A 14,580-nucleotide genomic window follows, 5' to 3' on the forward strand; every position below is an offset into this window, starting at 1 on the left:
TGGTGGAGTCTGTCTGTCTAGCTACATCTCTTCGCAGATAAGAGGCATGTCAAGTCCTAACCTAGCGTCTTCTTGAGCCACAGAACAAATACAGATATTTATTGAGTGCCATTATGAGTATAAGCTATTTTTATAGGAATGCGGGATGTAATCTGACGCCCCACCCCGACCCTTGGAGTTCCAAACTTCGGTGCTTTATCCAGACTCTCCCTGCCATTAGGACCCTAAACTGCCCTCAGAAGAATAAAAATGTTCCTTAGCCTGCTTTGGCAAAAGAAAATTTTAAAGTGCATGAGCCCGTAGTATCCGTTTTCTGTTGTCAGAATAGTGTGTAACACTACCACGGAACTTCACTGGCGCGTAACAACGAACAGTTACGTGGCTCTGGAGTCTCGGGGTTCAGCTGGTCGGGCTGGTTCAGGTGATATCTGCCGGGCTTGCTCATGTGTCTGTGGTCAGCTGTGGGTCAGCCAGGCGGCTGTGATGATCTTGGGATTTGGGCTCTTGGCTAACCTGGGCCAGCCTCAGCTGGAATGACTGGGCTGTTCTGGTTCTCATGACTCATCCTTCAGAAGACTAGCCTGGGTCTCTTCACATGACAGCGGCCGAGGAGCAGAAGAATGAGCCCCATTGTGTAATCTTCCTTCAGCCCTCTGCTTTTATCGTGTCCCTTAGACCCCCATTGGTCAAAGCAAGTCATATGACTGAGCCTGGGGTCCAAGTGGGAAAGCACTACAAAGCTTCCTGGGAAAAGGCACGGATACAGGGAGGGCCACTGATTCAGTCTACCCCACCGGAAAGTTGCTCTATGGAACTCATTGTTCAGAGGTACTTTAGCACGGAGGTTGGCAACCTTTTTCTGTGAGGCACCAGATAGTAATTATTTTAGATTTCAAGGGCCACATACATGGTCTTTGTTGCAACCATAAGCACACACAGGTGCTGTGGTGTTTTGTATAAATACAAGGTTCATGGCAACCCCGTGTCGAGCCAGTCTGTTGGTGCCATTTTTTCCAACAGCATTTGCTCACTTCATGTCTCTGGGTCAATTTTGGTCATTCTCAAAATATTCCAAGCTCTTGCGTTGTTAATGTATTTGCTGTGGTGCTGTGTGCTCAGTGATGTTGTTACTATTGTAATCGTTGGGGGCACTGCGGACCGTGCCCATGGTAGACAGCAAATATAGGCCATAAGTGTGCGGCATGTCGTGACCACTCCACCGACTGGCTGTCCCCATCTCTCTCCCTCTCCTCGGGCCTCCCTATTCCCTGAGACACAACATTATTGGAGTTAGGCCACCGAATAAGCCTAAATGGCTTCTGAGTGTTCGAGTGAAAGGAAGAGGTGCACATCTGTCACTGAAAATCCAAAGCCAGGGTGACTGAGCTCAGTGAGGAAGGTGGGCTTCAAAAGCCAAGGTGGGCTGAAAGCGAGGCCTCTTCGGCCGAGCGGTGAGCCAAGTTGTGAATGCAAAGGGAAGTTCCTAAAGGAAATGAAAAGTGCCACTCTGGCGTTCACACACACGAAGCAAAGCCACCTAGTTGCTGGTTCCCAGAGAGTCTGAGCGGTCTGGAGAGAAGACCAAACCAGCCTCAACAGTCCTATAAGCCGGCGCCTAACCTGGAGCAAGGCCTGAACGCTCCTTAATTCTGTGAGGGCTGAGAGAGGTGAGGAGGCTACGGAAGGAAAGTCCGAAACTACTGGAGGTGGGTTCAGGAGGCTTAAGGAAAGAAGGCATCTCCAGAACATCAGAGTGCGGGGGGAGCAGCTTCAGGTACACAGGCAGGACCCTCCCTCCAGCAAAACGATTACAACTCACTGGAAGCTCGAGTGACGGTTCGCAATTTTTAGCAATTATTTTGTAATTAAGGTATATGCGTAGTTTTTTTAGACATGATGCTAGTTAACACTGGCTTGACCGTAGTGTAGTGTGAGCACAACTTAGATATACACCAGGAAACCAAAGCATTCACTAGACTCGCTCTATTGCGATGTTTTTCTTGTGGCGGTCGTGGAACATTCTGAGGGCCGTAGCGTGTGCAACCTCAGCGTCGTAGCGTGAGAGCACCATGGTGATAGGTCAGCGAGTGCCTGTAGCTGTGTCCCCATAAAACTATGGACACTGAAATCTGAATTTCATATCATGTTCATGTATCACAAAGTATTTTTCTTTAGACTTTTTTTTAGCCACATAAAAAATGTAAAGCTACTTTTAGCTCAAGGGCTGTGCAAAAACAGGCTAGATTTGCCCCGGGCCAAAGTATGTTGAGCCCTGGTTTAGAAGCCTAGAATCAAGTTCTGGGGAAAGAGAGACTATAGGTAATCTGCTGTGCTGTCGAGACTTTAACAGATATCAGGGGCGCCTGGGGGGCTCAGTCGGTTAAGTGTCCAACTCTTGATTTCAGCTCAGGTCATGATCTCACGGGTTCGTGGGTTTGAGCCCTGCGTTGGGCTCTGTGCTGACACCACAGTCTGCTTGGGATTCTCTTTCTCTCTCTAAAAAAAAAAATTTTTTTAACAGTTATTGAAAAAGTACAATGTTCAAATAAACCGTGTAAGGGGTGTGTGTGTGTGTGTGTGTGTGTGTGTGTGCGCGCGCACGCGCACTTAATATGTTCATGTGGTACAAAATTCAAGTTCTAAAAAGGTCTATGCAATTAATCTTTCCATTGCTGTATCTCAGCCACTGAGTTTCTTCCTCCCCACCCCACCCCCCGCCCCTCCCTGACAATCTACATTTACTTATATACTTCTTATAAACACTGTAACATGTCAGAAACATTTTTACAAAAAAAATATACAAAAGACAAGAACAAAACAGTTGTCATCATCCTATCCCAGCCATTTATTTCAAATCTTGGATAATATGTGTATATATTTTCAATGCAGGTGTGATTATGGGGAATATGCCATAAACCAGTTTACTCCCCACCTCCCCCCACCCCCCCCACCCCCAACTCAGCAGTAGGAATGTGTTTTTTAAATGTGATGTTAAATTAACTCCCTGGGGACAGTCAGCTTTCAAAGTTCAGAGGAAAGAAAAGAATTTTACAAGTGCTTAAAGACTTAATAGCATGCAGTTTCTGCTGGCTGACCAGTGCTCCAGCCAGTAACTAGAAAAAACCCCAAAAAAGATAAACTATAAAAAATCGTCTCTTAAAAGGGCTTCAGAGAATTACCAAAGGAAAGAGGATTGGGGGACCTAAAATTCTACAGCAGGGAGATTCACAGAGAAGCGAGCTGACGGTTTGCGGCAGATTTTTCCCAGGGGGCATTTGCTGATTCTGGGTTTGAGCAAGAAGCTAGGAATCCAAGCGTTTCCCAGATGAGGGTTACATAGCCAGGAAACCAAGAGGCCAGCTGAGCTTAGTGGTCTTATCACACTGGAGGAGCAAAATCGAGGGCTAGAGGAGCCTTCAAAACAAAACATTATCTCCTCAAGATATTTACCTAATCTTCGGGCCAGAGGCTATCAAAAGCTAAGCCTCAAAGCTCTGAGAAGCAGAACAGAATTTTTGGCAGATTTATGGAGCTGATAATTAGAATCCAGGAGGGAACGGGTAAGCAGATAAAAAGCTCTGGAGGACCCCTGACCAGGAACACGATGAAACAGGTAGACTGGTGCCTATCAAAACGAGTGCAGCCTCAAACCATGTAGTTCCTGAGTGAGTTATCTGCCTTGCAGAGAAAAGAGGAAAAAACATCTAGAGACACTATTATTTATTTGAGAGAGCAAGCACCCATGTGCAAGTCGGGGAGGAGCAAAAAGAGGGGGAGAGAAAGAATGCCACGCAGGCCCCTCACTGACAGTGCAGAGCCCAACGCAGGGCTTGAACTCACAAACCATGAGATCACGACCTGAGCTGAAATCAAGTGTTGGATGCTTAACCGACTGAGCCCAAACAGCTCCTTGAAGATACTGGAGATTGAAGGGAAAGGTCGAGGGGCAGTCCACACTCAAAAGAGGAGAACTATGCGAGAAAATTCCCTATTTGTGCTGCTCGTAGCTTGATAGTAGACAAAGTGGCACGTACAATACACTGGCGGAAAATCCCAGAACCATAGCCCCGAGCCCTGGCAACCGGAGCCGCTGGCAAGAAAGATGAGAATCTCAGAAGGGGAGGAGCCAGAGAGGCGGGAATCCCCAGATTCTGTCTGTCCACATTTCTGCCCAGGCTCTGGACCACGCGTGTGCAAGCCAGACTCAAGGCCGCTCGGCCAAAGACAGATGGAGACTGGGATTGGAGTCATCACCCAGTAAGTGTGGTCTGCGGTGTGTATCCAGCCAGGCTGATTACCTGATGCAACCAAAGGAACATTGCTCTTTGCAGACACAAGTAACGGAAACCGGAGTGTCCACACCTCAGCATTCAGAACTGACACGGACACCGAGACGAACCATGATCCTGGAATTAACAGACAAGGGTATTAAAGCAGCAATGGAAATCCGTTCTCAGCAAAATGATAGGTGACCTCAGCACAGAAACCAATTATTTTTGAAAAACAGAAATCCCGGATTTCTGAAATAAAGACATTTGCAAATAAAAGACACTTGCAGATAAAGAGAATTAGTTGCCAAGAAATGCTGAAGGAGTTCTTTGGCTTGAGGGAAACGACAACAGATGGAAACTCAGATCCTCAGAAAGGAATAGAGCACATCAGAAACTGTGTCTAGTTAAATCTTTTCTTTTTTCCTGTTAATTTCTTTACAAGACATATGAGTGTAGTATACACGTTGTTTTCAAGTACGCAGAATATTGGCCAGTATACGTTGGGCCATAAAACAATTCTCAATGCATTTAAGAAACAATAAATTTAAAAGGATAGAGAGTGGGGCGCCTGGGTGGCTCAGTCGGTTAAGCGTCCGACTTCGGCTCAGGTCACGATCTCGCGGTATGTGAGTTCGAGCCCCGTGTCGGGCTCTGTGCTGACTGCTCAGAGCCTGGAGCCTGTTTCAGATTCTGTGTCTCCCTCTCTCTCTGACCCTCCCCCATTCATGCTCTGTCTCTCTCTGTCTCAAAAATAAACGTTAAAAAAAAATTAAAAAAAAAAAAGGATAGAGAGTAAGTTCTTTGATAATAATGGGACTGAGCTAGAAATCAGTAACAATAAGACAGCCAGGTGGTCAGTCGAGGTCCAATCAGGAGATAGAAACCACATGGTCATTTAAACACGACAAGTTGACTGTAAAGAATCATTAAGTTAACGACAAAAGATGTAGAGAGAATTCTAAAAGGGTACCTGAGGGCTGAAGGAGAGTACCCAAGGGAGGACAAGCTTGGCAGAGTCCCCAGCCCTCAAGGCCAGGGGTCAGACCTCACCACAGCCCACCGGGTGTAGACAAGTTCACTGGTTTGCCCAGGACAGAGCTGCTTCGCAGTTGTTAGGCAAGAAACAAGCCTGCCAGGACACAGGGAAGCTGAGGCTGGTGAGCAGGTGCACGGGGGGTAAGGACACCACCTGCAGGCACCAGGCCCAGAGCACACAGTGTCCGCAGGTGGGTCAAAGCTGTTGGGAAGGTGACCAAAGGAGTTAAGAGTGTCCTATGTGTGCGAGGCCCAAAGCGCATGACCTCCACATGGGGGGGGGGGTGCGGGGGGATGGGAATCAGTGGGGAGAAGAGCCAAGGTTGGTGAGCAAATGTACAGAGGGAGTTGGGGCACTGCTGTGGGTACACAGTGTCCATGCCTGGAAGGCTTTGGGGAAAATCGTCCCAGGAGTAGGTAAGAGGCTGAGGGGCGCAGATGCATAGAATTAGGGAGGTGCCCCAGGGCAAGCCCTGGAGCATGCAGTATCCTTGACAGGAGGGCCGCAGCAAAGTAGTCACTGGGTCTGGACCAGGTCTGCAAGGTTGCTGAGGGAGTGCCTGCTTCACCTGATGCCCCCCTGTGCACCTGCAGTGCTGATAGGCCAGGGCAGGAGCAAGGAAAAGCAAACCAGAGCTCACTGGAGCCTAGAAAGACCAGTCCATTCCTTCCTTCAGTGTCCCTCCGGCGCCCTCTACTGACAAAGCTAACATCATGCTCATGCTCGCTGTAAAGGAGGAACCACTGCCAGTCCACTAACATACTGAAGGGTGAATGTGGAGCTAAAAGGCAAAAAGCAGATAATAGAATCGTCTTTCTGGCTACCCAGATTGCATATGCACCCTTCTGCACCTGTTTGAACTTCCCCATCAGTTCTGTTCCTACCAACAAGATCGATCTATCCTTCCAAGTGATGTTCTCTCCCTTCCCCCCAAATGAGAAGACACAGTCCCAACGGTCACTGTATCCAGAGCTGGCTATAGTAATCACCCTACGGTTTTGGTCATGGTTGCACTAAATATTCTCTTACCTAAAGATTAGATCACAAAGCTGACCTACAGGTTGTACATAAAATGGGAAGTGAAAGGGGGAAAATGGTCAGTAGATGCAAATGAACACACACAAGAACCAAAGAAACCCACGCGAAACCACTACGGTCCTCGTTTTTGTAACTGGTCTCTTTGTAACTGGTCACGAGGTCGGAGCTGATATCCATGGCAGCCTTCTTCAGCTACCCCCTCCATGTTTCCCTTTTCCTCGGCTGAGAGTCTGCCGCCCGGGGCTCTTTAACCCAGTAGAATGAGACAAACGCTCATTCTGAGCGATGCTCGTCTTTAACTGCCCTGCTTTGCGTGGAGCATGGATGTATCGGGAGGCGCCCCAGAGGCTCCTCTAGGCTCCAGACAGAGTCTTCGTCGCCTCTATTGTGTAGCAGCGGTGGAATTTTCCCTTGAGAACCAGGATCAGTTACTCCGGCCAGTAGATTGGACCCCTTCCCTTTTCCTTGCCCATTGGTTTAGTGGCATAAGGAGCCCAGAATGGCCACGTGGCAGTCCCATCTTCCAATTCAGTGGTTCCATTCTCGTGTCCCCTTGTGGACCATTCCTCACTTGGGAACTAACGTCTCCAAATCAGCAGGCTCTAACTTTTCAGGATAAGAGGCAAAAACTCTACAGGTGGGGAAGGTATAATAGAAGAGTCATGCCTACTCCCGTCCCGTCGTTCCTGGCCCCATGTTTGCTGGCCAGGGGGCTGATGGCACCATCAAATGGCCTCTGATTCAAAGACCTACTTCATTCTGTAAATCAACCCTCATCCTTTCATGGTGTTGTCTCCCAACTGGTGCCATAACTGGGTCTTCAGTAAGCTGTTCCACTTTGCAGTTAAGCCCCCTGGTTCCAGGTAGTGATGCACGTGCGGGAAGACTTGTTAATTCCAAGGGCAGAAGCCCCTGGCCACACTTCCTCTGCTGCGAAATGGGTATCTTGATCAGACGCAGTGCTGTACGGAGTACATGGTGTATGTACATGACATCTCTGTCGGGAGGGTCCTGGGAAACAAGGCTCCAGGGTGTGGGTGAGCCAAGGCTGGTGGGCGGGTGTGCAGAGCAGTCGAGGCACTCCTGCACGGGGCTGGTCTAGAGCCTGCGGTGTCCGTATCGGGAAAGTTCTGGGAAACTCCCTCTCGGGTGCAGCAAGCTGAGGCTGGTGGGCAGGAGTACAGAGGGATCCGGCTGGTGTGAGGCTGCGGCAAGGGGATCCCAAGCCTGGGCGGAGGCTAAAAGACGGCTGCGGGCCCCTCCCCTCTTAGCACACAGCTGACCCCCCCCCCCATACACACGTCTGGCGTGACAGACTGTGCAGCGAGAGCAAGAACAGTAAAAACGCAGCACACTGGAACCAGGACGAAAGCCCCCTTCTTCCTGCAATGTCCCTCTAGTGTCCTTTTATCATCATGCTCACTGTAAGGGCGAAATGCTTAGAGTCCAGTCCACTGTCACAGAACAGGTACTGACAGGTGAATCTGGGGCTGAAGGGCAATATAGTGATAACTGCCACACTGAGAAACTACTACATATTTAGAAAGTAAATAGGGGCGCCTGGGTGGCGCAGTCGGTTAAGCGTCCGACTCCAGCCAGGTCACGATCTCACGGTCCGTGAGTTCGAGCCCCACGTCAGGCTCTGGACTGATGGCTCAGAGCCTGGAGCCTGTTTCCGATTCTGTGTCTCCCTCTCTCTCTGCCCCTCCCCCGTTCATGCTCTGTCTCTCTCTGTCCCAAAAATAAATAAACGTTGAAAAAAAAATTAAAAAAAAAAGAAAGTAAATAATAGCACTTGTAAACAATCCACAGATCAAAGAAGACATCAGAAGGGAAGTTAGAAAGTCCTTTGAACGGAATACTAATGAAACGTAACATTTTTAAATGCCTGTGACGCAGCTTTTATAGAAAAAAAAAGATCTGGGGGCCCCTGGGTGGCTCATTCAGTTGGGCGTCCGGCTCTTGATTTCAGCTCAGGTCATGATCTCACGGTTCGTGGGGTCGAGCCCCCCCCATTGAGCCCTTCGATGACCGTTGCTTGGAGCCTGCTTGGGATTTTCTGTCTCCCTCTCCCTCTGCCCCTCCCCACCCCTTCTCAAAAATAAATAAATATTGTTAAAAAAAAATAAAGATTTTTCTTTCTCTCTCTCACTCTCCCCCACTCATGCTGTCTCTCTACAAATAGAAAAAAAGATCTACAATCCATGGTCTAAGTTTTTATCTTAAACCAGAAAAAAGAGCAAAGTACAAAGAAGAATAAAACACCAGAACTAAAGAGAACATGGACAAAGAATAAAAATATATATAAAGTCAAAGTTAATTCTTTGAAAAGTTAATTGATAAATCTTTACCCAGACGGATCGAGAAAAAGAGAAGACACATATTAAAAATGAAAGACAGAATGTTCCTATAGATACTATGCATATTGAAAGGATCATAAGGTTGTTGTGTATAGACAATTTTATGCCAATACATCTGACAAGTGTTATGAAGTGAACGAATTCATTAAAAGACACAAATCACCAAAACTGGCCGAAGAAAAAAGAGAAATTAAATTCATAATGAAGAGTTTTCCCACAAAGAAAACTTCAGGTATGGACGACTTCACTGATGAATTCTATCAAACATTTAAAGAAGAAACAATATTAATCCTACACAAGCTCTTTCAGAAAACAGAAAAGGAGAGGGGCACGTGGGTGGCTCAGTCAGTTAAGTGTCTGACTCCTGATATGGGCTCAGGTCATGATCTCAGTTTCATGAGTTTGAGCCCCGGGTCGTGCTCTGTGCTGACAGCATGGAGCCTGCTTGGGACTCTCTCTCTCCTTCTCTCTGCACCACCCCCTCCCCCCTTGCTCATGTTCTCTCTTTCTCAAAAATAAATAAATAGACTTAAAAAAAAAAAAAAGAAAATAGAAGAGGAGAAACATTTCCCAATTCAAATGATTCTATGATACCCTGATACCAAGATTGACGAATACCTCACATGGAAATAAAACTAAAGATCAATATCCTTCAAGAACATAGATGCATGGGGCACCGGGGTGGCTTAGTCAGTTGAGAGTCCAACTTTGGCTCAGGTCATCTCACAGTTCATGAGTTCCAGCCCCACATCAGGCTCACTGCTGTCAGCCTGTCAGTGCAGAGCCCGCTTCAGATCCTCTGTCTCCCTCTCTCTGCCCCTCCCCTGCTTGTGCTCTCTCAAAACTAAATATTAAAAAAATAAAAAAGAACATAGATGCAAACATTTTTTTTAATTTTAGCAAATTGAACCTGGCAATATAAAAAGAATAACAACACACCATAAACAAGTGGAGTTTATCCCAGGAATATAAAGTTGGTCTAACATCTAAAAATCAATGAGTGCAATTCACCAAATCGATAGAATAACGGAAAAAAGGCGTTTGATCATTAAACAGATGTAGCTGTGACAAAATTCAATACCCATTCATGATGAAAATACTCTGTAAACTAAGAAGAGGAGAGAAATCCATTTACCTGGTAACTGGCATTTCTGAAATGCCTGTAATTAACCTACCGTGGTGGAAGACTGAATGTTTTCTAAAATCAGGGAAAAAGCACATTTCATCCACTTATACTACATCTATTCAACATTGTACTAGATGGCCCAGCCTGAGCAGTAGGAGAAAGGAAAATAAATAAAAGGCATGTATATTTTTTTAAAGTATGCTCTAGACGCAACACGGGGCTCGACCTCATGACCCTGAGATCAAGAGTCACACACTCCACTGACTGAACCACCCAGGCACCCCAAAAGCCCTACGTATTGAAAAGAAAGAAGTAAAACTGTCCTTACTTGAAAATGATCACAGTGAACGTGAAAATTCCTAAAGAAAAAGCAAAAAGCCATGACAACTAGGAAGTTAGTTTGATTTAGCAGGGCACAGGATTCAAAGATGCAGCCAAATTAGCATGTAGAGGGGAATTTATAGCCTTAAAACAAACAGAGAAGAAAGACTGAAAAGGTAAGCTTTAAGTTTCCATCTCAAAAAGAACACCGAGTCCTATAAGGAAGGAAATGAGGAAGAGCAGAAATCTATAAAATAGAAAACAAATATAAAGGGAAGAAAACCAAACCCAGAAGTTGGTTCTTTGGAAAGATTAATAACATTGATAAACACCTATCAAAAATAAGAAATAAAATTATCAGGAAGAAAAAAGTCATCATTACAGATCCCATAGGCATTACAAAATACGAGGCTGATGGAGTTCCTGACTGGCTTGGTTGGTAGAGATGTGACTCTTAATCTCAGGGTCGTGAGTTCAAGCCCCATGTTGGGTGTAAAACTTACTTTAAAAAAATGTATGTATAGGGACGCCTGGGTGGCTCAGTCGGTTGACTGTCTGACTTCAGCTCAGGTCACGATCTCGCGGTCCGTGAGTTCGAGCCCCGCGTCGGGCTCTGGGCTGATGGCTCAGAGCCTGGAGCCTGCTTCTGTTTCTGTGTCTCCCTCTCTCTCTGCCCCTCCCCCGTTCATGCTCTGTCTCTCTCTGTCTCAAAAATAAATAAAACGTTAAAAAAATTTTTTTTAAAAATGTATGTATATATACACACATACACACACACACATATATATGGATGTTACGAAAAACTTCACACCAACACATTTGAAAATGTATAAAAAATGGGAACATCTTTGAAAAACACAAATTTACCCAAACATTACTCAAAAAGTAGAAAATTTAAATGATCCTATACATATTAGAGAAATTTCGTTATAAAATTTCTGACGAAAACAGTTCCAGGTTTAGATGGCTTCATCAGTGAATTATTCTTCTAAAGAAATAAACCTCCGTTACACAATCTCTTTCATGTAACAGAAAAAGAAGGAACACTTCTCATTTCAGTTTATATGGCCAACTCAACCTTAATACCTAGGTCCTTACAAGAGAGTAAAATCACAGATCAATCTCTCATAACATATGTAATAACTTGAGCAAAATATTAGCAAATGAAGTCCAATGATGTATAAAAAGGGTAACATATCTACCAAGCATCCCAAGACCACCCCCCAGATTCAATGATTTTCTGGGAGGACTCACAGGACTCAGCATACAGTCCTGTCCATGGCTTTGATTTATTACAATGAAATGATACAAAGCACAGTCACAAAAAGAAAAGGTGAAGTCTAGAGGAAACCAGGAGCAAGCTTCCAAGAATCCTCTCCCAGTGGAATCACATAAGATGTGCTTAATTCCTCCAGCAAGTTCTGACGACACATAGGAAGTGTTGTCTACCAGGGAGGCTCATTAAAGACTTGGGTGTCCAAGGGGGCACCTGGGTGGCTCAGTCGGTTAAGCAACTGACTTCGGTTCAGGTCGTGATCTCACGGTTCATGGTTCAAGCCCCGCATTGGGATCCGTGCTGACAGCTCAGAGCCTGGAGCCTGCTTCAGATTTTGGGTCTCCCTCTCTCTCTCTGCCCCTCCCCTGCTCGTTCACCATCTCTCTCTGTCTCTCACAAATAAATAAACGTTAAAAATAAATAAATAAAGACTTGGGCGTCCAAGGATTTTACCGGGGGCTGGCTACATAAACAACTTCTGCTTGATATGCACCTACTAAAACTCCAGACTCCTGGAAGGAGACAGGTGTTCAGCAGAAACCACATAGTTTGTACGAACAGTTTAGGCACAGTGAGCCACTTTGGATTGGTGGAAACGTTTTTGAAATCCGAGTTGCCAGACAGTGGTCAACGGCAAAGCTTTGCAAGTAGGACTTCCTAAGGATAGCAGTCCCAGGCCTGCTCTGTCAACTGTTTTCTGCATGGTATCATCACCAAATGGGTTTCTTTCCAGGAAGGCAAGGCTAATTAAACCTTTGGAAATCAATGTAATTCATTCCATTAGCAGAATAAAAGGGTAAAATATGATCATCTCAATAGATGCAGAGAAAGCATTCAATAAGATATATCATCAGCCTGTCAGCAAACTAGGAAGAGAAGGGACTTAAAAAAATTTTTTTTAATGTTTATTTATTTTTTTTGAGAGAGAGAGATAGAATGTGAGTGGGGAAAGGACAGAGAGGTAGGGAGACACAGAATCCAAAGCTGGCTCCAGGCTCTGAGCTGTCAGCACAGAGCCCCACGCGGGGTTTGAACTCACTGACCATGAGATCATGACCTCAGTCGAAGTCGGATGCTTAACCAACTGAGCCACTCAGCCACGAGAAGGGACTTTCTTAATGTGACAGAGTATCTACCAAAAAAGAAAAAAAAAGTCTATATTTAACATATTGATGGTGAAATTTTTTTCTTGTGATGAGAACTTTTAAGATTTTCTTCACAACTTTCAAATTTGCAATACAATATTATTGACTATACGTTAGCATGATGTACATTACAGCCCCATGACTACTTTGTTTTATAACTGGAAGTTTGTATCTCTCGATCCCCTTAACCCATTTTGCCCACCACTCACCCTCACATCCTCCCGTCTGGCAGCCATCAAATTATTCTTTGTTATCTATGAGTTTTGTTTGTTCATTTTTTTGTTTAAGTTTATTTTGAGAAAGAGAGAGAGAGAGAGCAGGGGAGGGGTAGAGAGAGACGGAGAAAGAATCCAAAGCAGGCTGTGTGCTGTCAGCGCAGAGCCTGATGCTGGGCTCGAACTCACGAACTGTGAGGTCATGACCTGAGCTGAAGTCAAGAGTTTTCAAGAGTGAGCCACCTAGGTACCTCTGTTTTGTTTCCTTTTAGATTCCACCTGTAAGTGGAATCATCCAGGTATTGTCTTTCTCTGACTTATTTCATTTGGCATAATACCCTTAAGCTCTATCCATGTTGTTGCAAATGGCAAGATTTCTTTTATGGCCGAGTAGTATTCCATTGAATAATATAGAAAGAGCACATCTGCTTTCTCCACTCATCCGTTGACGGACGCTTACTCTTTCTATACTTAGCTATTGCGAATAATGTTGCAGTGAACACAGCGATGTATCTGTCTTTTCAAATTAGTGCTTTTGTTTTCTTGGGACGAATACCCAGTAGTGGAGTTACTGGGCCATGTGGTATTTCCATGTTTTATTTTTTGAGGAACCTCCACGTTTTCTAGAAGGGCCGCGTTAATATACATGCCCACCAACAAGTGCACGAGGGTTCCCTTTCCTCCACATCTTGTCAACATTTGTTATTTCTTGTCCTTTAGATACCAGCCATTCGGATAGGTGTGAGGTGACATCTCATTGTGGTTTTGACTTACATCTCCCCGATGACTAGTGACGTTGAGCATCTTTCCATGTGCCTGCGGTAGGTCTTGTTTGGAAAAATCCTGTTCAGGTCCTCTGCCCGTTTTTTTTCATTAGATTTTTGTCTGTTTTGTTATTGAGCTGTATAAATTCTCTATAGATTTTGGATCTTAATCCCTTCCTGGAGACATAACTACATTGTAATTGCTCCCTCCTCCAGGCGCCCTGGCTTATTAGCTGCTTGCTCAGAAACGTGCTAAGTCCTTGCCCTGGGCTTCTCGGCTGTGGCATCTATTGCGTGCACCTCTATCTGGGCTCACAGGACTTGAGTGCCGGGAAACCAGGTATGTTCCCGCTGCTTGCTGTGCTGTGAGCAATTCGGTCTTATCCCCTACTCTGGGCACCTACAGAGTCGTGGCAATTTTACTTCTCGCCATCCTCTATGACAGAAGTGACAACGTTTTTCTTAAAGGGCCAGCTGCAGTATTCCAGGCTGCAGGCCACGTTTTCTCTGTTGGCAGCCACTCAGCTTAACCACGGTAGCCTGACGGAAGCTGTTTACAGTATGCAAATGAGTGGATGTCGTTGTGTTTCCGCCCTCAGAATTTTAAGTACAAGAACCAGCAGCTGGCCCACCTTCCTTCTCAGATGGGACATGTGAGGCTCAGAGGAACCTGCCTAATGGCTCTTATCCAGCAGGCAGTGGAGGTAAGGAAGTGGAGGTGAAGGTGGCCCTTTGTTGGTACATCCCTTTCCACCTTTCCCCACTTTAGTCTCTGCTTTTTTTCACCGGTGCTAAAGAAAACCTCCAGCTTGCGGTTAAGTTGCTAAAAATGGGAGGCACGAGCCGAGACCGGAAGACAGAGGACAGGGGAGGGAAACGTAATCGGTAGTTCAGCCACCAGCTTCTCAGACCGCCGCCCCCTGGCGGGAGGACTTCTCCCTACGTCTCTCCAGGTGCATGGAGGTGCTTCTGCTCTTTCCCCTTTAGGACTAACAAGAGATTACCGTCCCACCTCCATTCCAACTAGG

This window comes from Lynx rufus, unplaced genomic scaffold (genome assembly GCF_022079265.1).
Source record: "Lynx rufus isolate CCGP_SWC_20201006 ecotype Redwood Valley unplaced genomic scaffold, mLynRuf1.p SCAF_9, whole genome shotgun sequence".
Taxonomy (NCBI): Eukaryota; Metazoa; Chordata; class Mammalia; order Carnivora; family Felidae; genus Lynx; species Lynx rufus.